This window comes from Onychomys torridus, chromosome 15 (assembly GCF_903995425.1).
Source record: "Onychomys torridus chromosome 15, mOncTor1.1, whole genome shotgun sequence".
In the NCBI taxonomy this organism is placed as follows: Eukaryota; Metazoa; Chordata; class Mammalia; order Rodentia; family Cricetidae; genus Onychomys; species Onychomys torridus.
Genome location: NC_050457.1, coordinates 23,621,192 through 23,638,509, shown reverse-complemented (window position 1 = coordinate 23,638,509; position 17,318 = coordinate 23,621,192). Strand labels below are relative to the sequence as shown.

General features: G+C 43.5%; 1 long non-coding RNA gene across 2 annotated transcripts; it reads right to left on the bottom strand.

Moving 5' to 3' along the window:
• Positions 1–2,543: 2,543 nt before the first annotated feature.
• Positions 2,544–16,011, bottom strand: LOC118596453. 2 transcript variants are annotated; one of them, XR_004946693.1, is made up of 4 exons: positions 15,982–16,011; positions 9,414–9,535; positions 3,010–3,133; positions 2,544–2,794 (listed from the first exon to the last, which is right to left on the bottom strand). It is a non-coding gene; the product is annotated as an uncharacterized LOC118596453 (long non-coding RNA). The 2 variants fall into 2 exon arrangements; XR_004946692.1 differs by lacking the exon at positions 15,982–16,011 and adding an exon at positions 12,619–12,841.
• Positions 16,012–17,318: the final 1,307 nt, after the last annotated feature.

The following is a 17,318-nucleotide window of genomic DNA, read 5'->3' as shown; positions in this document are numbered from 1 at the left end:
GCCATACATTTCGGTGACAGCCTGTATAAAGGACATATAAAGGAAGAAGGAAATGCTTGCTCTTTACCTGCTTGCTCTCACTGGCAGGTCCATGCCCTCACTGGCATTAGAGCCTATTTCTTCAGATTGCAGTGGATCCTGAAGGCCAGCTGAGATGTCCAGCCTCATGGACTGAACAATTACTGGATTCTTGGACTTTCTGTTGGCAGACAGCCATTGTTGGACTGTCTGGACCACAGCCTGGAGGCCACTCTAATCCTATAATATATAATATATATTTATTCTATCAGTTCTGTTCTAGAAAACCCTGACTAATACAGCTCTAAATTGATTTAGGTTGTTATTGATTCCTGCTGATAAAGCCAGCAGCTACTTTTAATGATCAATTTCCTTTCCTTCTTTGAACAGTTTATTTAGAGGAAGAAAAAGGAGGCATGTGGCTTTTGCTGGACAAGATAACTAATTCATCACCTGGCAATTGTCTGTGCTTTATTGGAGTTGTCCAACACAGACACAGGGCAATACACTAACCCTAGGACTGGCTTGGACAAGAGTTTAATTTAGATTGTGGCGTCAGATTATGTTTGCGTTCCGAAAACTGGCTGCACTTTAAGACCCTCCAACAAGAATAAATCTCAAAATTCAACAATAAGACAAGCAACTCAATGGGGAAAATGGCAAAGGGCATAAATAGGCAATTTGCAGAGTGTGAAATACAAATGCTTGGTAAACATGGAAGAAGACTACCATCTCTAGACATCTGAGAATTAGAAATGTGAGGACACTAAGATTTGCTTTCACAGACAGGGGTATTGATAGATGGGGTACATAGGAAAAGATGTTCACTCTCTGGAAACAACACATAAACATGACTAAACTATTCTTCACTAGGGGAATTTTAAGTAAGTTCTTCACTAGTTTGATGAGAATTGATATGTTGGCAAGGCTATGAGTGAAGTAAACTATCTATCTATCTATCCATCTATATGCAGATTGCTATTGATAGTAGAAATTTTTACTATATTTTATAGGACAATTTATCAATTCATATTTTTTTTCACTATTTAGAATTTTTGCCCATTTTCTATTTTTTTTTTTTTTGAGAATTCACAGGTAAGGATTATAGTTGAAGGGTATCCCCACACAGCGGGGACTCCCTCCTGGACCCTGGATCAGGCACAAACCACACCCAAACACCTGCTTTCACAGAGAGATCCTTTATTAAGCAGGAAGTAAAAAGTTAAAGCAGCTGCTTTCTGACTCAGGCAGAAAAACAGCGCAAATGACCTTGGAGGTGTAACTTTTAAGAGGAGAAAAGGGGGAGGTCCGTGTTAGAAGGGACCAGGATGCAGTGGTAGAGGGGATGGGGACGGGAGAGAGGAGGAAGGGGGATTTGTCCCTGTGGGACAAAGGACTGCCTCTAGATCTTGAGGAGACAGATGTGGCACACGGGCAAATGGCAGTTTATAAAGGTAAAGGGGGAAACCCCATGCTAGGATGAGGTGTTTAATTTTAATTGGGCATGTTAATTAGGGCAGCCACAGCGGGCTTTTGATAGCTGGACTTCAACACTTTGATGCTGGGCCTGGGTAGTCAGCCTCAGGAGGAGGAAGTGGCCAAAGTAGGGCCTAGACCTTGTGTAAGGGTTTTGTCCTTAATTACGTCATCATCCTGGGACAAGGGCCAGCCTAAAAAGTGGGCGGGCCCTCTGTGTTCCTCCCTTCTCTCTTTCTGCCCTCTGTGCAGTCTCTCTGTCTCTCTTCCTCTCTCTCTCTCCCCCTCTTCCCCCTCTCTCTGTGTCTCTGTGTCTCTGTTTCTCTCTCTCTCTCCCTCTCTCTGTCTCTGTGTCTCTCTGTCTCTCTCCCTCTCTCTCTCTGTGTCTCTGTCTCTGTCTGTCTCTGTCTCCCTCTCTCCCCCTCTCCCCCTCTCTCCCTCTCTCTCTCTGTGTCTCTCTCTGTCTCTGTCTCCCTCTCTTCCCCTCTCCTCAATAAAGCTTTAGAAAGGTGACCATGGCTCGTGATTCTTCACCAACCAGCACACCCCTCCGTCGGCACGGCCGCCACGGGTGACAGCCAGCCGCCGGCAGCGCTGCTTTAACCAACACCTTGGGGACTAGCTTTAGGAATGGAATCTGATGGTTTTTAGCAAGGCAGAGGGAATGGGGGAGAAGGGCAAGGCCTGCCCGAGCCATGTGGTCAAGTATGCCAGTGTCCCTTCAATAGTTACATTTTTTCTACCCTTCCCCCCAACTCCTTCCATGTCCCCAACACTCATGACCACTTAGAATTTGATAACCTAACAGGGGCTTGTCCATGGGGAAAACTGCCTGTCCCAGTCTCAGCAGCCATTGATTGCCTCTTCCAGGAGTGGGGCCTTGTGAAATTTCCTCCATCTGCATTGGCATGCCAACTGGTGTGGTCGTTATGCAGGTGTTGTGTGAGAAGACTTTTTCTGGGGAGATGCAACATATACCTCGACTCACCCTAAATAGGGAGTCCACGACAAACCAAAATATGGATACCACCACAGTCCAACTTGGCGAACATGAGTTTTATTGAGGTTTCTCATAGGAATATGGGTGAGGTGTTATTTCCAGGAGCAGAAATGACCCAAAGACAGCCACATCGCCAAAACCCGCTCTAGCGTGGGTTACAGCTCACACAAGTTGGGAACCTGGAACACACTGCACAGCCTGTAGTCAGCTCACCAGGTTGGAGAGTGTCCCTTTCAAGTGACTCAGTTGCTCTAATCTTCTTTGAGGAAAGACCAGTCCTGGCTTCTGGTCAGTTCTTGGCTGGAACATGAGGTGATGATAATTATAAACCTTGATTAGCACAAGGGGCAGGGAGAATGGGAAGGAGATTTTCTAAGGAATCGGTGAGGTTGAAGCTTGGTGTGTACGGAAATGAGTGAGGTATCAGTCAGGTGTGGATCAGTTGTGCCCCAGGTTAAATGGGAAAACTCAGAAGTGGTCGTGGAACCCTGCTACTGTGAATATTTACCACTTACAGACTTGGCGGGGCTCGGTTGTCTCGACCTCAGTGCCTCTTGCTTTTCAAACGTGACGTATATAGGAAGAGCAGGAAACAGGCTTGGTCTTTGGGAACAAGGAGTCTTTAACCTCATGGTGAACCTGTGGAAGACAGAGTCATCTTTACTAACTTGAAGCCCTGGCTAGCTCTGAGTGATTCTCTTCAAGCTCTGAAGCTAGTTGCTACAGAGCTTGGTCCTCGGCTGCCCTCTACTGCTGGAAGATGACACTGCAAGTTATTGGGAATGTGTGTGTGTGTGTGTGTGTGTGTGTGTGTGTGTGTGTGTGTGTGTGAGAGAGAGAGAGAGAGAGAGAGAGAGAGAGAGAGAGAGAGAGAACGAGAGAGAGAGAGAGAGAGCATGCGCCCTCATTAGTAGGGAGGCTTATTTCTTAAGAATGTGCAAACCAGGACAATAGCCAATCTCAAATGTAAGTTTTGGTGGGAGTTTTTATTTACATACAGATGTTTCAGTTCAGCTCTGATTTATTTTTAATTGTCAAAATGTATATATTTATGATCTCAACCTGTTTTGGTAGGCATCATAGAATAGCTAAATCAAGCTAGTTAGCCTATGTATGACCTACTACACTTAAATTTTCATAGCAAGAACACTTAACATCTACTCTTCAGCAATTTTCAATCATATGTTGTATTGTTAACTAGGCAGCGGTACCATCATGCCGTCTCCTGAACTCGTTCCTCCTAACCAGGTGAATTTTATCCACCAGTGGACCCTTAGGTGGATTCCCATACCTTTGCTGTGTGCAATAGACATGTGAATAGTGATGTCTCTGCAATATACTGATGTCATTTCCTTTAGCTCTGTTCCCAGAAGTCGGATTGTTGGATCATACATTAGTTCTACTTTTAATTTTTAGGAACCTGTTTTCCATAATGGCTGTGCTGATTTACATTTCCATCAGGAGCATCCAAGGGGTGACCTTTCTCTGTGTTTCCTTTATCTCTTTGTTAATAGCCTCTCCAGTGGATTTGCAGTTTTTGATGGTTGGTCAAGCTGGGGACTTTCTCACATCCCTGTGGGTTCTTTGTGTGTTGTCTTTTGAAAGGAAAAAAAAATGTCTTTTCAAGTCCTTTGCCTGTTTTCTTCTGGAGTTGTTTTGGGTACACATAACCCTACAATTTAAGCTAAAGGCAATTTACATATAATGAGATGGATGTACTTGTCTGTTCTTACATGGAGAATAAATCTCAGCTGAATATTGACACTGAAAGACGTGGAGCATCTTTAATGTTTTTGAGAGCTGATTGATATTTTGATTTTATAATCATTAATTCCAAGAATTCAGCTTTTTATAAATTTGTCTTACAAAATGTCAGAAGCATTGTCACACTTCTAGAGGTGGTGGGACCCGGGAGATGATAAAGGAGGCTTATGCAATGGCTTTATTCAGAGCCCCAGGCAATTTACACTCTGAGGGTTAAGACAGGTCACCAAGTAAAGTTCTCACGAGTTCAAGCTGTGGACACTCACAAGGACAAGCCGCACATGGCAAAACATGCATCTCCATAGAGGCATATGAAGGCTAGTTTAGACATCTAATTGAATAACAGCAGCAAGCAATAATGAGTGATCGGAAGTCAACTCACTTCTATCTGCTACACCTGGGAGGAACAGGCAACCACATTCCAAGAACAATTCCCTTTTCCTTTTTTTGTTTTCTTTTTTTCTGGAGAAACGGAGGTCACAAGACTCTTGTCTTGTTTTCTTTGAGTGTTCTCACACTCAGAATTCTCCTCACACAACTCCATTCCTGGACCGTGTTCCAACAAAGGATGTTTAGAGCTATTTCAGAAATTACAAGAAATCCTGTTTTAATCCCAAGCTGAAGTTCACTTAATGACTGTTTAAAATGAAATTCAAATCAACTCAAACAGAAGAATTTTAAGAAATCGAACATTTTAACATAATACAAACCCCAAACATACTTTACGAGTACAGGCTGAGGAGCGACATTAGGAAATATTGCAGGTCCTTCTTTTCTATAATTAGACCTTTAAGTGTCTCTAAAGACAGAAAACTTTGTATGCTCAGGAAAATCACTGAAGTACATAACAGACAGCAGCGGTGACTCTGAGCAGAGATGTTTTGGGCAGGGTCATTGGCGTTGTGTGGCAAGATCACAAACATAATGCAGAATTTACGTGTTGTATGTGCAGACCACCTTGGGGACGTTGCTGGATACAATATGGGGGAAACACCTTGTATTCACCACGAGTTTGTTTTTAAATTAATTGTGGCTGTTGGACTTTCTGAAACCCTTCACTGTTGCCAGCTCTTTTGAGATCTCCACACTTGGGTATGTGACCATCATCTGGTGTTGTGACCCATCCTTTAATAAGCTGGAACTTAGAGCCCTGCTATGTCCCCACGATGCCTTGGCTCTTTCTCTTTCCACTGTATCTCGTCCATTGCAAGCAGCTTGGCATCCATATGTCTGTGGTTGCCCCAGTGGAATGTCGGGAGCTTGGCAGCTAGCCACCCTTGGTCATTTGCTGGCTGTGATTGTAAATGCTGGTGGGTGGTTAATCCTTGGAAAGACAGGCCTGTGGATGAAACCTGGGTGGCTTTGCAAGCTGTATCAAGGGAGCTTCTAGTATATGATCTAGAAGAGACCTGGGTGGGCATATTTTCTTGGTCTTGGTCATGAGGGGCATGACCAAGAGAAGGTTGGAATGGCGATCTCTAAATTTCAGGACCTAGGGACTAGGCCATGCTATGGGACAGTATGATTTGGTAACACAATGAGACCTATAAGAAGACTGGACAATAGGGTCAGGAGAAATGACGCCTCACCAACAGGCTGTTGCTTAGGATGATTATCTAGGAAATAAGAACAAAGGAAGCACATTGGCTGATGTGGTTCGGATGTGAGGCCTCCTCACAAAAGGCTCCCGAGTTGAAGTGATGCTATCGACAGGTCACTGGACCAAGCCCTTCCCCGCCTTCATCAGTGGGTTAATTCCTTGATGACTTCATAATCCCATGGTGGATGAGGTGCAGCTAGAGACAGTAGCTTCCTGGGGGTGTGTCCTGAGAGGACATACCTGTTCCTGACATTCCCTCTTTGCTTTCTAGTGGCCAGGAGGTGAGCAGCCTCTCCTGCTTCTGTGGTGTTCTGCTTCACCTCAGGCCCAAGGCACCGGGTCCAGCTGAGCATGGGCTAAGATCTCTGTAGTCATGAGCCAAAAATATATCCCCTGCTTTCTCAAGTGTTTGTCACAGATCTGCCTACCTATGAGCTATCACTGAGTCTGGATAGATTTCGCCACACCTGGGGAGGAGCAAACATAAACAAACAGCTCGTAAGCATGCTCCCAGTTATGAACACTACAGAAGAAGAGGTAAGGAACAGTACCTTTGAGTCTAGAAAAGTCTATCTTTACTAGAGGAAGATTTAGGAGCAAACAGTAGGAAATGGTCTAGAACCTGCAGTAAAGGAATTCATTGAGACACTGAGTTGTGAAATAGAACTCCAGGAAGAGAGAACAGGGAGATGTGGAAAGTAAACTCAGAGCATGGCCCCAGAATCAGTGCACACCTGCTTATAAATAAAAATCAGTCTGGACAAGAACACATCTGAGAAACTTTTCCATCTCGAATACAGAAGAAAAAAAGTCCAATAGAGAAGACAGGAGATACAAGGTCTATCATGTGATTAGCTTGTGGTCCTGGGGAAGGTGTCATATGGGATAGAAGGAGCAAGAAAATATGATAAAGCAATCCAGCCAACCCAGTGTGCAGGCTGGGGAGGCTTCAGAGAGACTGTCGACACCTGGAAATACCAGAAGAAAAGGTTCTGAATGATGTGGCTTAAAGAACCCTACAAATCCATCTAGAAGAGTCAATGTGCTGGTTAGTTTTCGCTGCCTACTTGACACAGCCAAGAATCACACAGGAAGAGTCGTAATGAGGAATTCTCTAGATTAGGTTGTCCTCTGATCCTGTCTGTAGGGGACTGGCACGATAGGTGATTGATGTAGGAAGACCCACCCTATTGTGGATGGCACCATTCATCAAGCTGGGCTCTGACCTGTGTAAGAATGAAGGAGGCTAGCTGAAAAGCAAGTGGGTCGGCAGGCAAAAACCTGTGTATTTATTCTCTCTGCTCTTGAGTTCCTGCTTTGAATTCCTCCAATAATGGACTGTGAGCAGGCATTGTTTCTCCTTGCTTTTTAAAGGATAGTTTGTCACAGTAACAGAAATGGAGCTCCTGTGTAAACTCGAGTGCTTACAGTCCCTCCCTCCTCCCCACTCCCTCTCCCTCCCTCTCTCTCTCTCTCCCTCTCCTTTTTGCTAAGAACACTCTGACACTGCTTTGGGAAATTGATACTTCCTTATCTGAATCATTATAATGGAATTGTCAGCAAGGTATTTTGTCATTTCCTGTTGGGATCAGAAATGTGACCTGGGGTTAACAGGATGATGTCATCCTGGAATTAGATGCTCCCAGGATGAGTAACAGAAAAGACAGAACTCAGTTGCTTCATAAGGCCCATTTTCACTTCTTGCAAATTTTAAGAGTGATGTCTCTCCACTTTTCCATTCTGTTGATTAACCTTTTAGATTCTAAGTTCCCTTGTGTTTTTCCATAGATTCCCTAGCTGGGAAGAGACTCTCAGACAAAGGTAGACTTTGAGTTGAGCAGGAAACTGGCAAGAACGAGAGAGACCAGTTCAGTGCCCTTTCACAATGGCAGGTCAGGATCCCAACAGCACAAAATATTACTATGTTCTTTCTGTGTGTGCCAGAATGGGCAGGTCTGAAAAGCTGAAAATAAATGAATCAGTATGACATTCAGCACTCTGGAATAATGAGCAGCATTGCTGCTTCTGATGGATAGCACAAGAGAGGAATCTAATCTAGGTTATCAGGGTGGGCTAATTTGCTGTGGCCTCGTATCACTGAAGGGGTATGTCGGTAGACTCTCTTCCTGTCTCCTCATTTTGATAAGCCAGGAGCATATAAGATCAGACACAGTAGCTGTCAGCCATGCTGGTGCTGGAGCACATTTCTGCCTTTCTGTATCTGTGTCCCACATGCTCGTGTGCAAACACACTTAAACATGCCTTTCCCCCTTTACTCACTGCACTCGGGGCGGGAAATTCGTATGCTTGCTTATGAAACCAGTAGAGGAATAGAGTTGGTTATTTTTATAATGTCTGTATGCTACAATAATCGAGACATCATTTAAAACTGAAGTAGCTACAGGAGCTGGAGAGAGGGAGGGAGGGAGAAACAGAGAGAGAGAGAGACCGACACACACACACACACACAGAGAGAGAGAGAGAGAGAGAGAGAGAGAGAGAGAGAGAGAGAGAGAGACAGACACAGAGAGAGACAGAGAGACAGAGAGAGAGAGAAAAGAAGAGGAGAGGGGAGGAGAGGAGAGGAGATAGAGGAGATAGAGTAACCCAAACATTTAAAATACACTGAATCATCCGTTGGGTATGAGAGCAATACAAACTTATTCTCAGCCAAGGTAAAAGTTCAGATACTGTTCCATTCAAGTTCCTTCTTACTGCCCCCCTCTCCAAGATAAACTGGTTTCAGCTCATTAAAGGAATTATGATTTTAACCTCAGCCTGACCCCAACCTGTCTGAGCTTTGACCCAGGATCCCAGCTGGGACCCTTGTCAGAGGACTTTTGTAGTCACAGAGTAAAGTGTGGCAGGCAGTACGCCCTCAGCTACCTGCTTCTCTGTGCTTCCTTCCTGTAAGGAAATATGTCTGTGCATACATTGACCTCAGGCTATGTGTAATAGAAATCTTTGCTTGGTGAGCACTTGAGATTTGTAGTTTTTTTAAAAAAATTGTTAGTTATACTTATGTGTACATATATGTGCCTATATGAGTTTATGTTCACTACATGCATGAAGATGCCTTTGGAGGCCACCGAGCTTTGGATGCCCTGGAATTGGAGTTACAATCAGTTGTGAACCACCTGGTATGGATGCTAGTCACCATGCCCATGTCCTCTGCAAGAGCAGTAAGTGCTCTTAACCACCGAGCCTTCTCTCCAGCCCCTGAAATTTGTATTCTTTCTGTTTGCATGTTTGAAAACAAAGATACAGTTACAGGGTGATAACTTAGAACTAAGAAAGAAACATGTTTTTCCCAACCAGGATGTTTAATGCAATACAAAGACTTCCTTTATTGCCAGGCAAAATCAAATTTTGCTACATCTTTTGTGTTGGGTTGGAATAATTTTATCCTATAGGAAGAAGAGAATTGTTTTGTGCACACATATATACACAAACACACAGAGAGATACACTGAGTGATCAAACAAAACAAGAATGAAACAACCTGAATGCCACCAATAGGCAAATCGAATACATTTTTTTCTCCCATGTCACTTACTTTTTCATCCATATTGTTGGTTTTTCTCACCCATTTTACTGACTTTTCCCTTCATGTTGTTGACTTTCTTCTCTAGGGTCTGAAGGATTGATTCATGTTGGTATTCTCTTTCAGTCACTGGTCTTTAAAAAAAAATTAATTAAAATTAATATGTGTGTATGTGTGCTTGAGAGTACATATGTGTGTCACGTGCATGCATGCAGGGGCCCAAAGAGGTCAGAAAAGGCACCAGATCCTCTGGAACTGGAGTTATAGAAAATGTTGAGCTGCCAAGTGTGTGCTGGGAATGGAACCCAGGTCCTCTGCAAAAGCAGTAAGAATTCCTTAACTGATGAGCTATCCCTCCATCCCCCAACTGATCATTTTTACCATAAACAAAAACAAAAATGGAAAAACAAACAAACCAAACCCCCAAACTTCATTTGGTAATTCACTCCTGTCAAGACCTTGAGTAGCGTTGTTGAGGAGTTGCTGTTCCTCGCCATTTTCCATTTCTTGCATTTATGTGCTCATTTGTCCATCTGCTCTCTTGGGTGGCTGTTCTGGGTTTGGGGAGAGGCAGCTTCTACCTGAACATCTACTCTGGAAGCCTCAACCCCCAATGCTGCTCAGCAAGAAGGAAACAACGGGCTGTAGCAGCAGCAACAGCAAATCACACAAGAGGCAGAAGGACGCTTCAAATTCATCACAGAAACCAGATGCACAATAGAATGGGACTTGGCGAAACTCCTAGAATGTGCTGTGAGGCGAAACATTACTTAGGGAACACGTGGAACTGACGAATGAGGAAGGAGATAGGAGAACACACGGTTAAAGAGATGAAAGGGGAGGGAAGAAGAGATGTGAAGAATGTTAGAGGTGGGGTATGGGAAAAGCAAGAAAAAGAGAACAAAAAGGAAAACAAAAATAAAATCTTCTCCAAGCTGGTGAGCTGGCTCAACAGTTAAGGGCACTTGCTGCTTTTCCAGAAGACTGCAGCATGAATCTTAAAAGGTCTTATTAATAAAATCAAACCTGAGCCGGGTATTGAGGTGAACGCTGGAAGATCAGAGAAGCAGAACAAGCCACAGCTTCCTCACCTTGCCAGTTCCTCAGCTGATCCTGTTTCCTCAGACTGGAAGCCTCTGAGTCCTCAGCCAAATGGATCTCAGCTGAACTGCTTCTTGAAAGCCTGAAAGCTTAACCAGCCCAGTTCCTGGTCCTCACACCTTATATACCTTTCTGCTTTCTGCCATCACTTCCTGGGATTAAAGGTGTGAGTCACCATGCCCGGCTGTTTCCAGTGTGGCTTTAAACTCATAGATATCCGGATGGATCTCTGCCTCCCAAGTGATAGGATTAAAGGCGTGTGTGCCACCATTTTCTGGCCTCTGTATCTAGTGGCTGTTCTGTTCTCTGACCCCAGATACATTTATTAGGGTGCACAATATTTTGGGGAACACAATATCACCACAGAAGACTGGAGTTCAATTCCCAGCCCCCACATTAGGTAATCACAAACACTTGTAACCTTAGCTTCAAGGGCTCTGATGCCCTCTCCTGACTTCCATGGGCACTGTATACATGTTGCATACACTCACACAAGCATGCACACACATACACATGCTGTGGGTGGTTAACTGGTAAATAAAACACTGATGATTGGTCAGTAGCCAGGCAGGAAGTATAGGCAGGACTAAGAGAGAGGAGTATTGGGAGAACAGGAAGGCAGGAGGGGACACTGCCAGCGGTTGCCAGGACAAGAAAGATGTAAGCTACCAGTAAGCCACGAGCCACGTGGCAAAGTATAGATTAATAGATTACTAGATGAATAGAAATGGGCTAAATTAAGAGTAACAGCTAGACAATGGTAGGCCAAGCAGTTTAAATAATATAAGCGTCTGTGTGTTTATTTTATAAGTGGGCTGTTGGACTAACAGGGCTTGTCGGGTGCTGGAGAGAAGGTCTCCAGCTACATACACATACAATAAAACTTTAAAAAAAATTCCCAGTAGTTAAAAAGTTAAAAAAAAAAACAACAAAATTAGATAAATGTAAGAAGAGGAATCACAAGCAAAACGTAAGAGTGTGGAAAAGAAATCTGCTAGAGAAAAGCAAGGAACTATTACATGGAGAAAGAGAAAAAGGAGAAAAAAAACACATGGGCAGGAAAGAAAGGGCATCCTGAGGAGAAAGAAAAAAGATTGCCCAGAGAGGAAAAATATATAAATGACATTACAGTAACAAATTAAAGAGAATAACAAGCAAAAACATAAGGAACCTTAAAATTATAATACAAAAAGATCCTGCTTAAATATGGGTGCAGGGGTGAGAGATCACACAGAAAATGAGAGAGAGAGAGAGAGCGCGAGCATGTATGTGTAAGGGAATGAAAATCTGAAGTGTTAGGGCCGTGTTTTCCTCTGTTGCTTTCTACCTTACACTTTGACAGTCTCTCACGGAGACTGAAATGCCTACTGATTGGCAGACTGGCTGCTGGTGAGACCTGGCATTCTCCTGCCTCAACTATTCATGCTCCAGTTGCAAGGGTTTCAGACCTCTGTTGTCATGGGTGCTGGGGATCCAATCTCAGGCCCTTATGTCTGTACAGCTAGCTGTGGGAACCCACAGTGACTCAGTTTCCCATAGTGACTCAGTTTGAATCTGAAGTCCATTCTGACCCCAAAGAGTTCAAAGCTTGCTTGCTCTAGTCTCTTTAGAAGCTGTGGGAAAGGCCTGATAAGGCACCTGGGAAATTACCCATTATCTAGCTAATGAAGGCTGTTGATACTAGCAGGAGGCACATGGTAGATAGTGAAGTTGCCTGTCCCTTAATTCAAGGACAGAGTAAAGGTGAGGTTTTGTTTCTTTCTTATGGTAGTGCCTGACTGCCTATGTTATGTGAAAAGCTAGCTTTGTTCTGCTTCTGCCTTTAGTGGATGGAAGAGTGAAGGCTTCTGGAGGAGACATGAAATCATGGGAAGATTTCTCCACACACACACACACACACACACACACACACACACACACACACACACACATTTATCCATATGGATCTATATTCACATTGAGCCCCATGCAAACAATAGGCCGCCAGCAGATGTTTATTGAATAGAAGACGATAATTTTGTGAGGGTGATTTGAATTTCTAGCTGTCCAAATATTCAATACAAGAACGAGGAGTTGACTGGTTTCTTTGGCTGTCAAGTTGAACTTGTAGACTTACCGGAGCTCCTAACTTGTAGGCTATCCAGGGAAAACCTAAGAGCTAAAATCGTCGCTCCAGGATGAATCTCCAAACATCTGCCGTTACGCTGTTGTCAGCCAAATCGCCCATTTTTAGGGCTTTGGCACCTCCTTTGTCAGTATTTTTTAAAATCTTATGTTAGAGGAATTTCAAGTAAGTGAAGTTTTGCTGAATGTATTTTGCAAAATTTCTAACCTATTAGGTCCTTTGAAATTCCCACTCTGAAACAATGTAATGGCTTGTAATTAAATCACAGCACAGCAAAAGACATTGGCTGAGAGCTGCTTTGGGCCTGGAAGATCTGGAATGGGGCAAAGGAGACAGACCCCCCCCCCCCCAATACTTTCCGGAACTGCACTAATAACATTTGCTACTCCGATTTCTGAGGGCCCCTCTGGCTCCTGAGCGGAGGATTTGCCGAATCGGCATTTCTTGTACAGGGCTGGGGTGCAAACTGCAGCGCCATCTAATAGACTAATACATGCCAGCCCCTGCCTTATGCTTTGGGGTGATTCTCCTCAGGGCCGTGGGTGTTCCACTGTGACAACCAAAGTAATGAGGAGATTACAGGCACATCTCTCCCCTGGCTGCAGTCTGGAATGGAAAATTTTATTTTAGGGCAAGCTTAGCTTCCTTATGCAGAGAGATAATCAACTAAAATGCGTTTCTTCCAAATCACATTTCCTTTTTATTTCTGAAGAAACATCCCCTCCAGGGAGCTTCTAAGGCATGGACACATTTGTGTAATTTATGGCGGTGGATTAAATTAAAATTTCCTCTGTCAGCGTCTGCCGAGTTCCTGTTCTGGCGGATCTGTTGTCTGGGGTGACAGGAGCCTGTAACCTGTTTCTGCAGTTGAAATAGAAAAAGAGCACAAAATAGGAATTTTCCTATTTGCTAAAATGCACAGTGACTTCACATGATTAAAAAAAATCTATAAAGCCTCATGTTGCCTTATTTCCTTGCTGTTCTTAAGATTAAAAATATATATTATTATCTTTTTCTTTGACCAGCTGTGGTAGTCAGAATGAAAATTTATACATTTAGTGAATTTCCAAGGAATGCTTTTTTTTAAACCTAAGGAAAATAAAATGAAGTTATTTTTTTCTCCAGATTCCCATGGCACATATTTTATTTACTTGAGTGAATTGTGTGTGTGTGTTTCTGTATGTGCACATGAAATTAGAAGGCAATATTGTTTAACTGAAAATAATTGGCCTATCTTATTTTTTTTTTAAATTATTTTTTATGTGTATGGTCATGCTGCCTGCCTGTTTGTCTGTACACCACTTGTAAGCTTGGTGCCCTCAGAGGCCAGAAGAGGGAAGGCATCTGGAGTTACAGATGGTTGTGAACCACCATGTGTGTATGCCGGGAATCGAACCCAGCTCCTCTGGGAGAGCTGTGAGTTCTCTTTAAGCACTGAGCCATCACTCCAGCCCCTGGACTCTCGTATTCTTTAGGTTTTCCCTTAATGTATCATTGAAACATTTCCAGTTGTTTCAGGACACCAGCAGAACTGCCCTGTACTGAAGGGCTGGTGGGTTTTCCCCGTGACATTTTCAGGCTGAATGCTTCAGTGAAAGGGCTGGAGGAGCCATGAAGGTGCTCTGGGCCAAGTGTTGACCTGGTGATACTATGCATGCATAGCAGGATTGTTGAAGTTTTGATTGAATTTATCTTCAGGAAGAACTGAGCCCTCTGTGGAGGAAGGCTCTGTGACCCTTTGTTTTGATTTGGTCCCAGACTTACAAATTAACACAGAACTTGGTCTGAACATGGTTATTTCCCACCAAAACTCACCTTGGGGCTCATTACTCAATGCTGAGTTGTTGGGAGGTAGGGCCTAGTGGGAGGCATTTGGGTTATGGGGCCAGGGTTCTTATGAAGGGATTAATGCTGGTTTTGCATCTGTTTTTGCACAGGTTTGTGTTCTCTCTCTCTCTCTCTCTCTCTCTCTGGTATATGTCTGCTTGCTCTGCTTTTCTGTGGTGCATAGAACAGTCTGAGGCCACACCTGCAGATGTCAGCACCAAACTCTTGAGTTTCCATAGCTGTTAGTTAAAATAAGCACCTTTCCTTTATCAATTACTCAGTGTGGTTGTTTGAATGTAATTGACCCCCATAAGCTCATAGGGAGTGGTACTATTAGATTTGGCCTTGTTGAGGTAGGTGTGGCCTTGTTGGAGGAAGTGTGTCACTGTGGGGTTGGGCTTTGAGGTCTCCCATGCTCAAGTTATGCCTAGTTCTGTTAACTTTCTGCCATCTGCTTAAGGTGTAGCTAACTCTTTAGCACCATGCCTGCCTGCACGCTGCCATGTCCCACCATGATGATAATGGACTGAACCTTGAACTGTAAGCCACCCCAATTAAGTGGTTTTTTTTTTTTTAAGAGTTGCCATGGTCATGGTGTCTCTTCATAGCAATGGAAACCTTAACTAAGACAGAAGTTCATACCAGGGACTTGGGTATTGCTGTGATAGGCCTGAGCTTGTTTTCTTTTGTAAGAATTTGGACTTTGGTACTTTGTGTTAGGAAAGCAGTGGAATGTTTTAAGCATTGCTTAATGGGCCATACTAGTAGGAGCATGGAAGAGCTGAATTGTGGGGGCCTGTCTCAAGAGGTTTCAGGGGAGAAGAATTTTAGTATGTTCTCTAGAGATCTTTGATATTTTGGTTAAGAAAGTAGTTTCTTTTTACCCTTAGCTAAAGAGTCTGCCTGAGGCTAAAGTAAAGAGATTTGAATTAATCCCATTGGCAAAGAGAATCTTGAAACAGCCCTCTCTTGACTCTGTTATGTTGTTATTACTGGTTACTTTTTTTTTTTTTTTTTGAGCTGAGGATCGAACTCAGGGCCTTGTGCTTGCTAGGCAAGCGCTCTACCACTGAGCTAAACCCCCAACCCTACTGGTTACTTTTATATAGAATTATTATGAAAAGGAGCAAGCAGAGCAAGAAAAAAATACAAAAAGTACAATTTGAGGAGAAAAAGAGCACCAGGAAGTGGAATGGAGCCAAGTCCTGTGTTCAAGGAGATGAACAGATTAAGAAATGGAATAAAGGGAGTGGTGACCCTCAGGGCAAGATGTCACCCAGCTAAGTTTCCAGTCTGTGAAAAGGAATTAAAGAAAAGCTTAAAGCTGAGCAGTGGTGACACATGCCTTTAATCCCAGGACTCAGGAGACAGAGGCTGGCAAATCTCTGAGTTCAAGCAAGGTTAGTCTGTAGGACAATTTGCTAAACCATCTTATTAATAAAACAAAACAAAACAAACCTGGCACTAGATATTGGGGTTAAAACCTGAGAGATAAGAGGAATAGGGAAAAGCCATAGCCAATCTCACCTTACCGACGCCTTAGTCTCCAAAGAGACCTACTTCCTGTATACCCACACCTATATGCCTTTCTGTTTGCCACCTCATTTCCTCTCTCCACCCAGCTACATCACTTCCTCTTCCTGCCCAGTTCTGTCACTTCCTGTCTGTCTGTACAGACCTCCAGAGCTTTATGGTTAGTGCTTGGATTAAAGGTATATATCACCATGCCTGGCTCTGTTCCCAGTGTGGCCTTGAACTTACAGAGATCCAGACAGATCCCCGCCTCCCGAGTGATAGGATTAAAGGTGTGTGCCACCACTGCCTGGCCTCTATGTTTACTATAGTGGCTGGCTTTTTCCTCTGATCCTCAGATAAACTTTATTAGGGTGCACAATATATTGAGGACACAATACATCACCACAGTAGTCTGTTCTACAGAGCAAGTTCCAGGACAGCCAAGCTTAGGCAGTGAAGGAAATCATGGAAAAAAGAAAGCTGGTGAAGATGTAATTGAACAAGGGGGCCATGTTCTAGCTTCAACAAGCAGCGAATTTGGCAGCTTTCTGGTTTTAGAATCAAGGATAGAAGTAATGGGTTACAGACTTCTCCTCCACCACCAAGAAAAGCCACTGAAGCCAGGCATCTGTCAGGAGTGTCCCTAAGTGGAGGCCTATAGAGGCCATTGCATGAAGCTGTGAAGTTGAAGCCCAGATTGCGTTGGAGACCCAAAGATGGTGGAGATGCTGGAGCCCTGGGATACCTGCTGAGGAGAGCTGCTAACAGGGAGTGGAACCAGCCCAAGAGAGAGAAGTGTGTTACAGTCAACAAAGCTGAAAGGAGTTGGAGATGTGAAGAACACTTTGATATCAGACATGGAGATGCAGAGTTTGGAGTTTGCCCAGCTGGTTTTGGTCTTGTCCATAGTATTTCTTCACTATGGTCCCTTCCCTACATTTTGGAATGGTAATGTACATCCTGTGTCATTATATATTGGAAGTATATGATCTGTTTTTTTTTTTTTTTTATTTTTGTTCTATAGGGGATTACAGTTAAGAGATTACATGAATCTCAGAAGAGACTTTGAACTTTGAACTTTAAAACATTGTTGAGACTATGGGGATTTTTGAAGTTGGACTAAATACATTTTGCATTATGATATGGTTATAAGCTTATGGGGGCCAGGAAGTAAAATGTGGTAGTTTGAATGTAATTGGGCCCCATAAACTCATAGGGAATAGCACTTTTAGGAGATTTGGCCTAGTTGAAGTAAGTATGGCCTTGTTGGAGGAAGTACATCACTGTGGAGGGTGGAATTTGAGGTCTCCTATGCTCAAGTTGCTCCTAGTTCTGCTCACTTCCTGTTG